This window comes from Nomascus leucogenys, chromosome 2, assembly GCF_006542625.1.
Source record: "Nomascus leucogenys isolate Asia chromosome 2, Asia_NLE_v1, whole genome shotgun sequence".
NCBI lineage: Eukaryota > Metazoa > Chordata > Mammalia > Primates > Hylobatidae > Nomascus > Nomascus leucogenys.
This window is the reverse complement of record NC_044382.1, coordinates 32,583,388-32,598,860: the sequence shown is the minus strand read 5'-3', so window position 1 is coordinate 32,598,860 and position 15,473 is coordinate 32,583,388. Positions and strand designations below refer to the sequence as shown.

The window sequence follows — 15,473 nt, the reverse complement described above, 5'->3', positions numbered from 1 at the left end:
TGAGTACCAAATATCAAAAGATTATCATACTTTAAGCTTCTCAATCCGTTTTCCCACATATAATCCTATGCAATAGATAAGGAGAAAACATATGGCGGTGGATAGGGCCATGTATGGCATTATGGACAATTAATTCATCCTGGCTCTATAGTCTGACTTCAAGAAAACACAGCGTGCTTACAGACAATCTTATATGGGGTTAGGGTTTAGATATATAATATGACTTCAAGAAAGCACAAAGTGGGCCAGGTGCGGTGGTTCATGCCTATAATCCTGGCACTTTGGTAGGCCGAGGTGGGCAGATCACTTGAGGTCAGGAGCTCGAGATCAGCCTGGCCAACATGATGAAACCCCATCTCTACTAAAAATACAAAAATTAGCCAGGCGTGGTGGCGCACGCCTGTAATCCCAGCTACTCTGAAGGCCGAGGCACAAAAATAGCTTGAACCCAGGAGGCAGAGGTTACAGTGAGCCAAGATCGTACCACTGCACTCCAGCCTGGGTGACAGAGCGAGATTCTGTCTAAAAAAAGAAAAAAGAAAGAAAAAAAAAAGCACAACATGCTTAAAAACAACCTTATATGGGGTTGGGGTTAGAATCTACATTTGGATATATATTGTTTGCATTGCAACATTCCTGACTTTCCCTGCTTTCTTCTCACTTGGGGCAGATGAGCTGTTTCACCCACAAGGCAACATCAGTGCGAACATGGCAGCCCGAGGCTGGGGCGGGAGTGCTTCCTAGGGGAAAGCTGCTATAAAAAGGGTAGGACAAGGAAGTCTGGAGAAGAAAACGGGGGAGAGGAGAAGGAGAACGAGGGGGGGTAAAGAAAATATGGAGGAAAGAAAGTAGGCATAAGAGTAAGAGTGAAAGAGGATTGAGGGAAAGCACACAGGAAGAGGCTAAAGGAGACAAGGGGCGGGGCAACCTTACATTCCCCGACCGGGTGAGGAAAGAAGGACAGAGCCTACGAATGAATAATGGGGCAAAACTAGATGACCCCGCTAAGATGGAACTGACGTGAGCAGGACCAGCCAGGCAGAGCCTTGTAATCAGGGTAGAGGAGGCATCCCAGGAAGCCGAGGCAATGCTGTGAGACAACCCATTAATTCTCATTAAACTTAATTGTTGTGATTTAACATTTATTGCATGCCCATCAATGTGGGCACTTCAATGCATAAATAACATTTGCTACTAAGGCTGGGTGTGAAATAGAAAAAAAGAAAGAAAGAAAGAGAGAGAAAGAAAAGAGAGAGAAAAATAAAGAGAGAGGGAGGGAGCGAGGAAGGAAGGAAAGAGAGAGAGAAAGAAAAAGAAAGAAAGAAAGAAAAGAAAGAAAGAAGGGAAAGAAAGAAAGAAAGAAAGAAAGGAAAGAAAGAAAGACAGGGAGGGAGCGAGGGAGGGAGGGAGGGAGGGAGGAAGGGGCATGTCTAATTAGACCTTTACCCTAGATAGTTCTTGAAGGTCCTGGGATTCAAAACATGTATCTTTTACATACCCACTCATACACTCGGCAAATGGAATTGTCCACAGACTTTTTCCAGACCTTAATAAAAGAAAACAAAACAAAACCATACTCCTCCCATAAAATATTTCCATTGTGTCAGATCTTTGGGGCTGGTAGAGCCAACGTGACAGCACATTGTTCTAGCTATCTCAATCACGTTTGGGTCCATATCTCACAAACTTTGGGTCAATATCTGACGTTTGTGGACCCAAACAAACATGAGATATTGGCCCATTAGGTCCACAAAATCAACATGCCCAAATCCATGCCTGATTGAACTAAATATAATAATCCAGATGGAGAAATGATATAAAGTCATAAGGGCTGGGAGGCATTGTGTGATTTGTCAAAATATAAGTACCTATACCTCATCTTTACCCAAAAAGCACTCTCAATGAGTTTAGCCATGTTTAGCAGTCTACTCTACACTCAGAGTGGCACAGATATGGCATGACTGGATGACCAAATATTTAGTCTATTCCTCAGTAGCAATGTATCCAGTTAATTTTTAAGTTTCGTGGCTGTACAAGCAGGGTGCTTAGATGGAATGGAGACGTCCATGCCTTCCAAATGAAATGAAATATTCTTCCCACCATCTATTTATTATCTCTATGGGATAATCTCTCTGAGAGATGCAAACAACTCCAAGACTTGCCACCTCCACTCCCTCCAGCCTCTTCACCCATGTGTAGCATCAAACTCACCCTCTCCCAAAGCAAATCCCATCTTTGTGGAGTTTTAAGAGGATTTGAAAGGGGCAAAGGATGTTTTTTCCAAGTAAAAGTTGGCTTCACTGGCAGCTTTAACTCATTCATCCCACCAACATGCTTTGTAAATTTATTGTTTTATTTTGTGTAGAGATGAAGTCTCACTATGTTGCCCAGGCTAGCCTCAAACTCCTTGGCTTGGCCTCCTCATGCCTTGGCTTCCCAAAGTGCTGGGATTACAGGCGTGAGCCACCACATCCAGCCCCAACATGTTTTTAACATTTACTGTGTGCTAGACACAGCAAGGAAGATGATAGACACATCCCATCATGTAATTTCCACCATATCCCTATAAGGCAGGTAGATTGTCCCCATTTCAGAGCCAAGGAAACTGAAGCTTGAAGGTTAACCGCAGATGATGGCAGAGCAAGGACACAGTCTCAAACTGTCTGACTTCAGAGCCCAACTTGGGACTTGCTGCATGAACCAAAAACCCATCCTTGACTTCAGGATGCTGACTCTGGACTGCCAGGAGGCAGCAGAGTGCATTTTTGGTTGCAAATGCGAAAGAGCCTAGAACGCTCTGCTGCGCACAAACACAATTCAGGTCTTCATTTACCACTTTCTGACCATGGGATGTCAGGCAAGTTACTTAATCTCTCAGAGCCTTGTTTTCTTACATGGGAATAATACAGTGTAGTGCCAACCTCAATGGGCTATTATGAGGATTATCTGAGGTAATGATACAAAGTGACTTAAACAGTGCTGGCATCATGAACACCTAACAAATTTTAGACTGGGATGTTTTTAAGCAAGCAGGCTGTTGAAATTTCAGGTGAAGAAATTCTAACAGAAGGGCCTGCCCGGGACTGTGGTGCTAAAAGGAGACTGACACAGACTAGTTTTGGAAGTCAGAACACAGTCTAAGCCGAGTCCTGAAGGAAAAGAGAGAGTCAGATACACAAAGTGGTGGGAAAAAGGGTATTCCAAGCAGGAAAAGATCTTCAGCCTTTGGGTTTAAATGTAGCAATGGACCCAAATTCACTTAATACTTAGAGGAATTTATTCCCTTGTGGAACATTCCAGAGATCCCAGGTAGAACACCAGCCCCTCAAGTCTGAAGGTGAAAATTCCATCCTGTGAGAGCATTACCCCTCAACTAAGGTTCAGACAGTCCCTAGGAAGAGTGCCCTTTTACCCTGTGGTCAGACTCTGGCATCTTGGTGCTATGAAAAGTGCTAAGAGTAGGATTTGATTGGGGGAAAATGGGACACATCTGAGTAGGGAAGGCGGGTCATGCCCAGCTGGGGACATACTCTGAGGACCATACCTGAGGAAATGGTCCCATTGAACAGCATCAAGATCCTTACTTAGGATGTGGCTCCTTCCTTTTGTGTGTGGAACCCGCCTCACCTCCTCCACCCTTCACCCATCCCACAGACAGGGCTTTCAGAGCAGGAAGAGTTTAAAGCAGCGCCCCCACCTGTGTCTTGATGAGATGCAGGACTGACTCAAAACATGGCTCAGTGACCTCCAGTGTGTCTTGAAAAGTCAGGGGGTCCGTCCACACCAGGCCTGCCTTCTCCAGCAGCAGCAACCCAGGGGGCTGGATCAGGGTCAAGGCGGCTTCAAATAAATGAACATTCATTCTTCAACATACTGCGCCACAAGCAGCCGGCTTCACTCACCCACGTGACCTGCCCCTGAATTAAGCATATTCCCCCCAGAGACTGTGCAGGACCCCATCTCTCAAGTCCTCATAACCCCCTAGAAAGTCACAGCTGAATACTTAGGGATCAGCTGATCCAGGACACTCAGGACTTAGGAGTGTAGTAAGCCTGGCCTGGGCCCTAGAGAGTCTCACTCAGTAGTTTGAAGGCAGGTTCTGGGTGTCTGTGTTTTTAACAATATCCCCAAGTGATTCTGATTCACCTAAAGTGTGAGGCTCCAATCCACCTTTCTCATACGGCATGGCAGAGCCAACATTCAGCCCTGACATCCAGCAGGATTGTGGCCACACTGGTTGGCAGAATGTTGAAAGAGGTTTGTACTGATAGGTGAACAGTGGATGCTCTGAGCTCCCCAAAGCCTGCTCACACCCACACCCCGTTCCTTCCCTCAGGTCCTCCCCATCACTCTACCATCCAGCACCTAAAAGCTCAGGCCAGGTGCAGCTAAGACCTCCAGCAATAAAGCCCTTCTCCATTCTAACTGGCCGGTGCCTATGCCATCCTGGTTGCTAAATATCTTAACTGTGACCCTGGAGTACAGCGTAGGACCCAGAGAGGTCACTCAGAAGCCAAGAGCTCTGCTAACAAGCCCAGCACTCCCCCCAGCCCACTCCTGACCACTGTCCAGCCCTTGACAATCACCTTCACCTGGTCCTTGGCCTAGGAAAGGCTCTGAGTGGGAGGGAGGGCAGCTCCGTGCCGGCTGGTCTGCCTTTCTCAGCTAACACCTTCAAAGGCCTCAGCAATGCCTGTGAGCCTCCCAGCTCCTCTGCCATTGGTTTAGCAGGTACAGAAGTTATCTGTTTCCATGAGAGGAGCAAGCATCCATCCTCATCCTCTCACCCACGTCTGACCACACAGGCAGCCACATAGCTTCTGGACTCCCTTCCTGAGAAGTGAACAGCTGTGGCAGGCAGAACGGCAAAGTCCTATCAAGTCTCTCCAGCTGGGACCAAGTGCTTAGCGAGCTGGCACGGGGCAGCGCTGGGCCAGCAGCTGCCGCCACTGACGCTTCTCTTGTTTATAGCTTGAGAGAAAAGACCTGGATTCTCTCTTTAGCTAAGAGAAGATAGTACTAGCACTTCCAGCAACCTCTCAGGTGACCATGAAAGACAGTCACTTAGGGAACGTGTTTGGCAGGCAGGACCAAACCAGAGACGTTAACTCCAAATATCCTCGTAGCAAACTGGTGTCATGGAGAATAAATCATACAAGGACGTTTTACTTGAAATAGAGCAATGTTAAATGATCAAGCAGACTGTTTTCCAGGCCTAGATTATGTCCTAGACCAAAGCAGAAACAGTGTTCCCAGGTGGCCCTCTGCCCACTGATCTACACTTCGACAAATAGAAGGCAGCGAGGTGGGATCTTTTCTGGATTTGGGGCCTCCTTTCTGCTTTTCTCCCCTTTTTATTATTAAATGCCTCACACATATGAAATATATGTCTATACACATATGTAATTATACAGGATCATAAAAATAGCCATATACCTGGCACTCAGCTTTTTAAAAAATAGTAATTGTCAATACCACTGACGTCCACTGTGTGCCTCTCCCAATCCCATTTCTTTCTTCCCCTCCCCACAACCTCCCTCACAACCACTACCCTGCATCCCACACTTATCCTTCCCGTGTAATTCTCCCACACATATACCATATGGAATTTTTAGTGCAACCCATAGAGATAGTTGGTAAACACTACTCAAAGCAAATATTGCAACCTAAGGCCATAGATATTCTGCCTAAAGATTTGAGCTCCCATCTAGCTTCTGTGCCTGAGATTCTAAGGCTTTGATTCACTGCTGGGAACTGATTTTGATGCATCAACATGTCTAGTTTTGAGAATTTCTGGTTTGGAAGAATTTTGACAAGAATTTTTCTACCTATACCTGTTTTGGGAGACCTTGTTGCTTCCAAATGGGGAAATACAGGTTGTGGCCCTGCCCAAATTGCTTGAAGGCTTTTAAGTGATTTGGGGGCTTTTAAAGTAACTCTCCTCTGGGCCTTGCCTGGGACCTCAAGGTAGCCAACCATAGAAACCAAAAGCAGCTTCTCAGAATCTGAAACTGAAATGAGATCTTGCTGCTGCTGCTGCTGCTATTAATCTTTTAATAAATTATCATAAGAACCTTGTGAGGTATGCAGGGAAATGCTTGTTTATTTTTTGTTTTTTTGAGACAAGGTCACACTCCCGTCACCCAGCCTGGAGTGCAGTGGCACAATCTCAGCTCACTGCACCCTCAACAGCCCCGGCTCAAGTGATTCTCCCACCTCACCCCCACAAGTAGCTGGGACTACAGGCATGTGCCACCACACCTGGCTAATTTTTGTATTTTTTGTAGAGGTAGGGTTTTGCTATGTTACCCAGACTGGTCTCAAACTCCTGGGCTCAAGCGATCTGCCTGCCTCACCCTCCCAAAGTGCTGAGATTACAAGTGTGAGCCACCATGCCTGGCCAGGAAAATGCTACTTTTGTCTCCAGACTACAGATCAGACAACTGAGACTCGGAATGTTTCAATTCCTGCTTAAGATCACAGAACTAGTTTGAGGTGTAATGGAAACTGAAAAAAAAAAAAAAGCATCTCTGACTCCTTATCCAGCAATAATTGCCATCATGTATCAGGCACCTACTATATGCCAAGCACTTTACATGCTACATACATTGTGTCATTTAATTCTACCCAACCCTATGACAGAAGTACTGCTGTTTTCCCATTTTAAAGATTAGAATTGAGGCTCGGAGGTCAAATGACCTGTCCAAGGCAACAAGGACTAGAACCCAGGACTCTAAGCCAAAACCTTAATCCCTCTTCTTCAATGGCAACTATCAACATGGTTGAGATTGGAGAGCATGGACAAATGAGATGTGCTGCTGAGTTCGCTAGGATGGGGCTGGAGATGGAAGAGGGTTTATCTCACAGGGTCAAGCCCTCCTAGAAAAAAAACCATGAAGTTAGGTCTTGCTGTCCAACAAGTGGGGTGGGAAGTAAGATAACTGAGAGTTTTATGCACAGAGAAATCCAAAAAGCAAATCTACCCCTGCTCCAAGAGTTGCCAGACACAGCCAAGCCACTTGAAAAAGAACTGAAGCTTACAATGTGGTTCTGGATCATTGACATCAAAACACAATGATCATTTTGCATTCCCCAGGTCGCTCTCTCTTCATGAGATTATTTCTGGTTTTGCCTGTCCTCACTCTAAATGATACAGAGCAGAGTCCCACAAGAAGAGGGATATGATCTTCAAAATGACCCCCACTTCCATCTCCTCTGCAGGAACAAAAGGGCTCAGAGAGCTGACATCTTCTTCCAGTGTTCCTTGCTGGTGTTTATCCGAAGTTCAAATGCAATTTCTTTTGGGGGTAGATACACACCCACAGATGCAAACTAATTAGGCAAATGGGGTCACCGCTGGATGGATAAGAGCTGCAGCCTGATAAGGACTAAAAGGATGCCAGCCAAGACCTAGGGAGAAAGGCAAAAGACATCTGCAGAGGCTGTTTTGTGCATTGTGTGCATTTTGTGTTAATGCTCTTGGAATCAGTGCTAGCATGACCGACCGACTTGATGAGAGCCATTTTCGATGTCAGGGTTTGACTGCTGTAGGTCACACATGTCCTGGCGGCTAGCACTAACCTAATGACCTTCCCATGAGAATCACAACTCCCTGACCATCCAAGAGGATTGTGAAGGCTATTTGCATTCAGGAGACCCTCACAAATAAGTAGAAAGGAAGCTTGAATCAAAATGTACGGAGGCAGCTAAAACAGGCCTGGAGGTCCAAAAAAGGAATTCAAATAAATAGTGCCTTCAAAAGGTTGTACCCAGATTCCTGCAAGCCCCACCACCACCACCTCTCCAATTCCATAAGAGATGTCTTATGTCTCTGTCAAGGAGAGGGTAGAGGACTGCATTGCACGAAGAGGACATGTCAGTCACAGCTTAGATAGCGCTAGCCTCCATGACAAGGAACAAAACAGTCAAACAGTCAGAAGGAGTGATACTGTTTTGAAGGGAAGGCTAATTTTAGATATCAGAACCACATTTCTAAATATTCTGTTCTGCACATTCTATTTATAATCTGAATTCTTTTTTAAGCGTAAGTTGTTTTTAGATGTTGGCAAGTTTTGGAGCTTAGGACTTCTTTGTTATGGGGGCCTCCAACAGAGAACTAAAAGCATCAGTCAAGGACCAGCTATGTTCCCAGTCCACTAGAATGTCACAAGATCTGGAGAAGTAATTAATACAATAGCTGGGATGATGAGATTCGGAACCAGATCACCTGGGGCTTTGTCACAGCTTTGTTACTAGCTATGTTTCCTTTGGCAAATAACTAAAGAAACTTGGAAAAGTTACACGTCCCTAGACCTCAGTTTTCTCATTTGTAAAATGAGAATCAGACCATGCACCTCCTAGTAGAGGTCTCAGCCGGATTAAGCAAGTTCAGGCATGTCCAGCTCTGAGGATGGTATTGGGTACATAGAAGTGTTCAATAAATGGTAGCTATTACCATTTATTGGATGTAGAGGCACAATTCAAAACAAAGAGTACAATAGCAAGCTAGGCTCTATTAGACAGAAGTGAGAGGAGAGAACAGTGAGAGTGTTTTAGTTGTTAAGAGAGCTTTGTGAAGAAGAAAGATTTTGAAAAATGAGCAGCACAGAGAAATGTGACATGAAGAGGAAAGTGCCTGGACTCTGGAGTCATACATCCCTGGGTTCCAATCCTGACCACACTTGTCAGCTATCTGACCTTGGACCAAGTTAACAAACCTCTCCAAGCCTTTCTTTACTTATCAGAAAAGTGGGAACAATAATCAGCACTTCACACTGTGATTGGGAAAATCAAGTGACACAAGGCCAGATGTTGGTATGCAGAAGGGGACCCAGAAGTGGTAGCTGTTGGAGAAATTTGCAGGATGACATAGGCTTGAAAGCAGGATGAGCAGGAAGAATGCTGAATATAAGAATGGAACCTCAGGCGGGGCATGGTGGCTCATGCCTGTAATCCCAGCACTTTGGGAGGCTGAGGCGGGTGGATCACAAGGTCAGGAGTTTGAGACCAGCCTGGCCAATATGGTGAAACCCCGTCTCTACTAAAAATACAAAAATTAGCCAGGCTTGGTGGCGGGCACCTGTAGTCCCAGCTACTTGGGAGGCTGAGGCAGGAGAATCACTTGAACCCAGGAGGCAGAAGTTGCAGCGAGCCAAGATTGCACCATTGCACTACAGCCTGGCAACAGAGCGAGACTCCGTATCAAAAAAAAAAAAAAAAGAACAGAATCTCTTACTAGCTGCCATTCATTAGTTGTGGACTAAATACCAGGTACCTAGTGAATCCCTTAGAGGGTTTGTTACTACAGGGTTGCTAAGAGCCCAGTGGAGTCAGATGACCTGGCTCCAAATACAGGCCCCATGTTTCCTTGCTGTGTCATCATGGGCAAGTCATTTAACTTTTCCAACCTGTAGTTCCCTCCCTTTTAAAATGCAGGTATTAATTGTGCTTTCCTCAAGTGGTTTGGTGGGGATTAAGTGAGACAATGTAAATAGTCGTTAGCACAGTGCCCAGCACAAGAAAATACTGTAATGTTTGCTACCATTATCATTATTTACATTCATTTTCTCATTTAATCTTCACAAGCCCCCATGAGTTGTGTTATTGTCCCCTTGTCCAGGGCAACCATTAGCAAAGGTAGGGCCAGCTCTGAAGGATGAGAAATCTCAGCTTCTTTGTTCTCTGACCTTTCAGATAAGCTGGTCAATGGTGCCAGGGTTGGGGCAATATGACAACTATTTTAAAATGCATTTTATGCCATAATCCTCAACAGTCTTTTCTCATCTGGTGGTCCCCACCACCTCACCACCTCATCTGCTGAAGGTTTCAGATTTAGGGCTGTGTGTACCCCACAATGCAGCCAGCAAGCACATTAGCGTTGCCCCTCTGGGCACTTGCAGCTTCCCAAGGTTGACACAGTTTATGAAACGTCCATTCAGATTTGCAAATAGGTCTGACACGGACATGCTTCCAGCTGGCTGGTGATTTCGATAACAACCTCTCCTCCTTGGTGCCAATTAACAAAAATTAAATGTCCCTGGCACACTTTGTAATTCAGAAAATGCTGATTAAACCCCCGCTGGGCGTCCATTATGACCTAGGGGCTCCAGGCAAGTGCTGCTCTCACTCCATCTCCATTTAAAGTCGCAGAATGTTTTCTTCCCGGGCAAAAATCAATGTCACTTCATTCACTTATTCATTTTTCTTTCAACGGATATCAACTGAGCATCTACTATGGGCTATATGCCAGGTGTTGTTCCGTACAGTTGGGATACAGCAGTGAACAACACAGAAAAGGTTCCTACCTGCAGGAAGGGGAGTAAATGGCAAACAGGCAGGAGAATTTCTACATGTCCGATGTTATGAAAGAAACAAAGTGATGAGACAGAGAATGGCTGAGGGGCAGGAGCTATATTACGTAGGGTGGCCAGGGAAGGTTCTGCAAAGGGATGACATTCGAGTTGAGACCCGAAGACTAAGAAGGAACCAGACACGCAGCATAGTGGGAACAGCAGGAACAAGCTCAACCTGTCCCCTGTCCATGAAACTCTCCACGGGGTAGGTTCCATTCACACTCTTTTTTTTTTTTTTTTTTGAGACAGAGTCTTGCTCTGTCGCCCAGGCTGGAGTGCAGTGGCGCGATCTCGGCTCACTGCAAGCTCCGCCTCCCGGGTTCACGCCATTCTCCTGCCTCGGCCTCCGGAGTAGCTGCGACTACAGGCGCCCGCCACCACGCCCGGCTCATTTTTTGTATTTTTAGTAGAGACGGGGTTTCACCGCCATTAACACTTTTTCATTTATCAAACATTTTTGATCATACAATAAGTATTTGTTGAATTAACAATTGGAGAATAAATGAATCCCCTTTTATCCTGACAAGAAGTCCCTTCATAGGAAGGATAAACAGGGAAGATGCCACTGGAGTTATTACAAGCGGAAAGGCAAATTACCGCCCTTTTCTCCACCCTGTTCCCCATCTCTACAACAAGGGACTTGGCTTAGGCACTAGCATTCAGGACTGTGAGATCTTAAGAACTCACCTTTCAGAGGAACTGGCCCTCGCAGTGCTTTAAAGCAGTGACTATGCAGCAAACAAAAAGCAAACTGACATTTAAAAAAAAAAAAAAAAAAAAAAAAAAAACCAGCCAAAATGGTTGTTTGGAATTGTATACATGAGACATAAAATATAATTTCCTTTGTTATCATTAGGGTATAGTTATTGAATTTCTGCACCCACTTACTCATTCAGAAAATACTTATTACTAGTTGTGAGTCTCTTCTCTTCCTCCCTTCAGCCCTCTGCCATCTCTCTCTCTCTCTCTCTCTCTCTCTCTGTTTCTCTCTCCCCCTCACTCCCCCAACCTTTCTCTGGCACAGCATTTCAGAGCCCAGTCTACAGATTTGGAACACCTGAGTTGTACCTAAAGTGTGACTTGCTGTGTGACTTTAGGTAAGTCACTCCACCTATCTGAGTCTCAGTTTTCTCATCTATATAAAGGGAATAATAATAGAAGACATCTCACAACACCATACAAAATAAACACTAAGGTATTATTATCTTTGTTACTATCCATTATTATCCTTTGATAGATAGGAAAGTAAAGTTTAAAGAACTCAACTTAGGAAACTGAGACAGGTGTTTAGGGCAGAAGAAACTCTAGTAACAAATGTGACAGCCACTATTTAATGACCTGTTTCTACCTGTAGGATTTTCTATTCTTTAAGATAATTATGAGGCAGGATCACAAGAAATATCCTTCAGGAGGTCTTTTAATCTATAATAATAATTTTGAGCCAACAATTATAGAGCCCCTGCTATGCATCAGACACTATTCTATGTGCTTTACTTATATCAAACATCGACTTATTTAAAATTCCCACAAAGAGACAAAATAAATACTATTACTACCCCCATGTTACTGGTAGAAACTAAGGCCTAGAGAGATTAAAAAACGTCCATGGGGTCACAAGGCTAGGAATTGTGGGGTTTGGAAATAAACCCAGGCAATCTGGCTCCAGTCTGTGGCTGCTAACTGCTTTCCACCTCAGTTAAGGTTGAGCGAAAGTCCAGACAGAGTGGTTCATGCCTATAATCCTAGCACTTTGGGCGGGTGGATCACCTGAAGTCAGGAGTTTGAGACCAGCCTGGCCAACATGGCAAAACCCCATCTTTACTAAAAATACAAAAATTAGCTGGGCATGGCGGTAGGCACCTTTAATCCCAGCTACCCGGGAGGCGGAGGTTGCAGTGAACCAAGATGGCGCCACTGTACTCCAGCCTAGGGGCAAGGGTGAAATTCCATGTAAAAAAAAAAAAAAATTGGAATTGGATGAAAAAGCTATCTCCAGACATCAGGGGGTTTTGGTGATGTTTTTGTTTTTTACTTCAAATAGACTTGGTTTCTGAGTGCTCAGTAAACAAAGAATTATTACCTGCCTCATCCTAAAACCCCTGGCCTGTAGACAGTGCTAATAAGGGTTGCTACTTCATACTGCACAATGCCAGCCTAAGAAAAGTCACACCTCCTACCACTGATGGGATTTTTTGGGTGCCTATTAAAATGCCAGTTGATCTTAGAGTAGAAGTTCTTTCTACATCATTTAGCACAACCTGGAAGGTCAGATTAATGTGGCAGCCAGCTTTCCCTTGGCAGTTACTTCCCTGCCCCGCACTTATTCTCAGAAATGTTACATCACAATAAATGTAGTTAAAAAGAGCAAACAAACCACTGCTACTTGCTTGGGATGCAGATGCTGTAATCTGGGAGGGACATTCTCACAGCTGCCGACACCAAGACTGATCAAATACAGCTCAAAGCGGCCATCTCTGGGCCCATTGTGATATTAACAGGTTGAACCTTCTCCATAGGCGGACACCCAGCATCAGCACTGGCACCAACCTAGGCACAGGGAGGAGAGGCAGGATATGTCTAAGGCAGACCGCCTTCCTTTTGAGGGCTAAAATTGGTCAATAACAAAATGAAACCCCCGCCCACGTTCAGTGGTATGTAGTGAAGACAGCATAACTCCAAATCCTGTGTAATTTATTGACATGGTGAGACACAGAATGCATCCTCGTAATCACGGAATGCCTGCTTCTCCCACTGAATGCAAAGCAGCCACCTGGAGCCTCTGACAGCTCTTACTTGCTGTTGTGCTGAGTGGAGCACATTAGCTAATGAGGAAGTGCTGCATTGCATTTGCAGGCCCTGGGAGCTCAGAGCAGCTCAGTTTTGAGCCCAAATGTGGTTGTCTGCTTGAAAGTTGGGGCTCCTCTGGTATATTCAGTCTCTGGAGCCACAGATCTTAGTTCTGCCTTTGTAAGTTGGGAGTTTAGGTAAGACTCCCCAAATTGATGTGATAAGACTTCCACAAACGGCTTGTAAGACCTGACTGTTTCACACCACCCCCACAAAGAATGAGGCTGTGATCATTATTAAAGTTTCCCCAAAGAGAAAACTAGCCTGTTACATCAGCACGAATCCCTGGACAGAAAAGAAATCAGGGTCTAGATGAAAGAAAATTGGACAGGAGATAGAAAATTATCGAACCAATTTCCCATCATCCTTTTAGCTTTCTCCTTTCCTCCTCCAGCGTGGTTAGTTTGGACTTTATTCATAATCAGAAGGGCCAACAGCCATGCAACAAAGTCATAAAGAGCGACCTCCTGTTATGTGCAATCAAACTACCTGCCCTTACCTCACAAGGGGCTGCCAGAGAGTTTGGCTGCACTTTCCTCTGGAGCATCCTCAGCCTAGGAAGAGAAAGGAGGCAAGAGATTGGCCAGGGAGGGGAGGATATTGATTACATGTGTGAGGATCATAGGAATGCAGGTTGAGTTTGGTCATCAAAATACAATATTTGAGACCTCAGAGAAATTCTGGGGGCTCATGGATTTTAACTTTTTATTTTTGAAATAATTTCAGACTTTTATAAATGTTTGCTAAAACAGTGCAGAGTTCCTGTAAATTCTCCCACTAGGTTCCCCAAAAGTTAACATTTTACCAGGTTCATTTTTATTTTTTCTGGACCATTTGAGAGTAAGTTGGAGACTAAATGCCCACTTATCCCCAAACATTTCAGTGTGGATTTTTTAAAAATAAGAATATGCTCTTACATAACCATAATAAAATCAGGAAATCAATGTTGATATAGTACTATTAACTAGTCTACAGGTCTTATTCAATTGCCCTACTATTTTTTAATTGTCCTATTTTCCCTTATAGAAAAATTATTTCAAAAGTCTTTTCTAGAATCCCTTTCAAGACCACATCTTGCATATAGTTGTCATACCTCTTTAGTTTCCTTTAATGTGGAACAGTTCCTCAAGATTCATTTTCTTTCACGGTCTTGGAATTTTGAATAGTATAAGCCATTTATTTTATGGAATGTCTCTCAATTTGTGTTTGTTATTTCTTCATCATTAGATTCAGGGTTTAGAGTAGGAGTAGGGGGCTTGGCAGTAACGGATGATAACCAGTAGAATGAAATAGGAATCCCTGAGCCTATACTGATATAAATAAATAAATGTAGGAGAAGGAAAAGCTCTCCCTTATGGTCAAGTGCCAACCTCTCAGTGTAGAAGGAATTATGTAATTAAAAAAAAAAAATTTGGCAACCACTCAGTAATAATTGGTTCAGGCAATAATCATGAATGAATATTAAAACTAGTGGATGAAAGCTTGAAAAGTCTCAGAATATCTCCTCACAAGATACTTATTAGTCACCGACGGGAAAAAAAAAATCACAACTTTACAGTAGATAATCATCTTAACCAAAACACCAAAGTTAGCATCACCAGCAATGGGGAAACAGATACTGTGTACCTCCTGATATGATGTACTCAGAAGAACATAGCATCTCTTCTGTGAGAAGATAAATTTCTGCCCAAAAGGTGTAAGAATTCTGAAGAACTATAGTTCTTCCCAGCTGCATTCGCACACAACAGACTCTGAAATCCTTTGTACTTTACAGAGCCTGCCTTGGTCATCTTCCCAGGAGGAGCTCATGACAACTGGGATGCAGAAGAGAGCAAACGATCTGCCAGGATGGAAACTGCTCAGTGGAGAGTTTGTGGACAGCATGATATTCCTTGAACACCAGGGATGGTACAGGGATACCAATAGTCTGGCCTCCAAGACAGAGAGTAATAGGAGGAAGAGCAAATCTGTCTTCACCTGCAGTATTAATGGGTGGTGGGCCAGCATGGAGAAAAGCAAGTGAGTCATGTGCTGCTACAGGTTACACCAGACTCCTATCCCTCTGTTACTCACTGCTGTTGTCAAAGCCAAACTTTATCTTGCTAATTTCTCACAGCTTGGCACCTAACAAATGACAAGGCAGGACATCCAATGCCTTCGAGCTCTGTGGTCTGGCCTGTCTCTCCAGATCAGATTTAGAGTGATGCAGCAGATGACATAATATTCTCTTTGGTGTTCAATCTGAAGAGGCCAATGCTTTAGCACAATGTCCCT

At 44.3% G+C, this 15,473-nt stretch overlaps 1 protein-coding gene across 1 annotated transcript in view; it reads left to right on the top strand.

The window, feature by feature from the left end:
• Positions 1-15,058, top strand: part of SH3RF2 (SH3 domain containing ring finger 2) — a 140,743-nt gene extending 125,685 nt beyond the window's left edge. Inside the window, exon 11 of the mRNA XM_030827105.1 lies at positions 14,974-15,058. The gene's annotated coding sequence lies outside the window, so the exon portion shown is untranslated. The remainder of the gene's footprint in view (positions 1-14,973) is intronic.
• The last annotated feature ends 415 nt before the right edge of the window (positions 15,059-15,473 follow it).